Source organism: Mus caroli, chromosome 6 (assembly GCF_900094665.2).
Source record: "Mus caroli chromosome 6, CAROLI_EIJ_v1.1, whole genome shotgun sequence".
Classification (NCBI taxonomy): Eukaryota; Metazoa; Chordata; class Mammalia; order Rodentia; family Muridae; genus Mus; species Mus caroli.
In genome coordinates, this window is record NC_034575.1 from 118164418 (window position 1) to 118167582 (window position 3165).

Sequence of the window (3165 nt, forward strand, 5' to 3'; positions counted from 1 at the left end):
GGTGGATAGGAGCAGGTTGTAGTGAGGAGAGTAAGGATGGGTTCATTAAAAGTGAATTATATAAATGCACAAAATTTTCAAACAAAAATAATTTTAAAAAGAGAAGTCAAATGTGTGGTTGTAAGATATCTTTGTGTTTAAAATAAGGTTATCAATTTCAAAATCAGATTGTTAGAAAGTCTAATAGAAGTGCTTGTAATGAGTGCTAATATGCCAAATTAATTTATTTAGTTTAATTTTCCTACTCAAGGATACATGTTTATTACAATGTGTGACTGCTGCTGAAGGTTCCTTTAGGGCTTTGTCTGGAAGAAACATGGTCTATATTGACAGAATATCATGCAATAAATGCAGTCCTGAGACAGAAAAATGTGAAAATGAATTTTAAAGGATAATTTCACTTTGAACCTACTGAGCAGATTCTACTTGCACAGTAGATACAAGTACAGGTGAAATCCAGTTGATAGAAGAGAACACAGAGAAAATGGGGNTCCAGGAAGTGTGGACTAGATCACAGTCTGTTAGAAACTGAGGTTTGACTGGCCTTTCCATATGGAGATGTCCTCGCTGAAAGCCATGCCGTTCTCCCATGCGGCAGGTAAGTTTGAAGACTCAAAGATGCATCTTCCTCACTGTTGGAGAACACAGAAGTGATCTATGTACCGATGGTGTGAGGAGATAAGCTAGACCCAAGGATGTAGAAAGAAGAGGATGACGAAGTGACCATCAAAGTCTCTTTCTACAGACATGTGCTTTCTACCTGTTCCTTCATATCAATTCTCATGAGCAAGACCGATGTNCAAGACAGATGTGAAAAGGAGAATCCCTTTCTTCTTGTTGCGTTTGTTAGAGAATTGATCTGTACAGTCTAAAAAGAGGACTTTCAGGTTATGGCGAGACCATCAGGCAATGCCATGGGCTTTTAGCAATGGGAACAAGTCATTTTACTTATGTCCTAGTAACACATAGATGTGCAGCCCTTCTGATGCCTGATGGACATTTTCTCGTGCTGGATTTTGGTTGTTGTTACATTCACTCTTGTTCTTCTTCATGCATGTAAGCCATGTCCCTTGTATTCCCTTGCACTTAGTCCAAAGGACTTATTTCTGGCATCTCACAAATCCAAGGCATACTGTAGAAACAGGGTATATCATTCCAGTTCTTCCTGGAGTTTGAAGAGTCCCTTATGGTGGCGCAGTCCTCCACTAAAACTATATTGTTGGGCTCCCCAGCATCCCAGAAGCTGTGAAGGAAAAACACAGGAGATCTTAAATATCAGAAACAGCAGGCTTAACATAGCAAACAACTTACATGTTTGTTATTTAACTATCATTTTGGGAGATGGAAATTATAATCTCCATTTTATCANTGAGAAAATCCATTTGCCTATGTCATCAGATGGTGGGACATTACTGGATTTCTATGCTGTTATGCAGATCTGTAGATTTGAACTCATAAAGGGGCATCGTGGTGAGTACTGCTGGCCTGGCATATGTGCTGCCTCTGTCCTTCTACCTCACATCAATATTACTTTTACTGCTCTGCCAGCGTTTGTTTTCCTGAGGCATCCTTCCTGTACAGCAAGCCACATCTTAGGTTTTAGGGCAGTCAAGACCGTAAATTCATAGCTGCTGCTTGATTTCAATGAAGACAAATAGTGAAAACCAACTGCAAACTCTAAAACTTGGTGTAAGGGGGGGGGAGAGAGGGAAGGGTCTCGGTGGGAAAAGGGTCAGGGAGGGGAAGAGGGGAACGGATCAGATATTGGGTGGGGAAAACAGAACTGAAGTCTTGAGGGCAAGCAGAAAGAATGGAAATAAACAACCTTGGGAGGTAGGAGGACAGGGGAGGGGGTAGGCCCTCCAGAATGTACCAGAGAGGTGAGAATCTCTCAGGATTCAAAGGGAAGGACCTCAGACAAAATGTCCTANAATGGGGAGAAGGAACTTGTAGAGACCACCTCCAGCAGAAAGACAGAACATTAAATCAGGGATGGGGTTGCCATCTCACAGTCAAAAGCTCTGACCCAGAATTGTTCCTGTCTCAATGAACTGCAGGGACAAAAATGGAAAACAGGCCAAGGAAAAGGAGGTCCAGTATAAGGCCCAAATTGGGATCAGCTCATTGGGAGGCCCCAAGGCCTGACATTATTATTGAGGCTATGGTGTGCTCACAAAAAGGGACTTATCATGGATGCCTTCTGAAAGACCCAACAGGCAGCTGAAAGAGTCATATATATTCACTGAACCAATGGACAGAAGCTGCTGACCCCAGTGGTTGAATTAGGGAAAAGNTGGAAGAAGCTGAGGAGGAGGGTGACTCTGTAAGCAGACTAGCAGTCTCAACTAACCTGGACCTCCGAGATCTCTCAGATACTGGGCCACTAACCAGGCAGCATATACCATCTGATATGAGGTCTCTAACACATATATTGGGTCTGGGTTCAGTCAGAGAAGATGCACCTATTCCTCGAGAGACTGGAGGTCCCATGGAGTAGGAAGGACACATGGGGTGAGGGGTGGGGTAGGTGGGGACATCCTCATGGAGATGAGGTTGAGGGAGGAGGTATGGGATGTGGAACAGTTAGAAGGTGGACCAGGAGGGGAATAAAACCTGGACTATAAAAAAAAAGATTAAATAAAAATTTTCAAAAAGTAAAAAAAAAAAAAAAGTAAAAAAAAGAATATTATGTCTTTTCCAAGTTACTATTTTTCCATTTTTTTTCTATTTTAGGGCAAAATATTCCATTTTACCCTTTTAAAAATCTGCATTGTAAGTCAACGATTCTTCAGTTCCTTATCATTTTCAGCTAATATTTCTCTTTCATTCTTTTGGTAGTCTTAGGGAATGGGAAAGCTAGAAGCCTGTACCTCCCAGTTCCTTCTTCCTGCATCCAGTGTCACCAGTGATGGATCTGAACTTGCATCATTGTAACAAAAGCCAACCTGAGCATTTCCCTCAATATGTTCTCACTTTAAGGTTATCTAATGAGACAATTTTCCTGCAGAACAGTACTTACCTCAGGGATTCTGTGAAAGGTGTATCATCCACCCATCGCCACTGACCCTCCACCACCTGGTCTGTCAGTCCAATAAAAAACTCTTTCCTTTTAGGTTTTGTGCGAAAAAGGAATTCCTATGGAAGACGTAAATTAATAATAATATA

General features: G+C 41.6%; 1 long non-coding RNA gene across 1 annotated transcript; it reads right to left on the minus strand.

Moving 5' to 3' along the window:
* Positions 1-214: 214 nt before the first annotated feature.
* On the minus strand, positions 215-3137 carry LOC110296860. The gene is made up of 2 exons (XR_002378223.1): positions 3020-3137; positions 215-1243 (listed from the first exon to the last, which is right to left on the minus strand). It is a non-coding gene; the product is annotated as an uncharacterized LOC110296860 (long non-coding RNA).
* Positions 3138-3165: the final 28 nt, after the last annotated feature.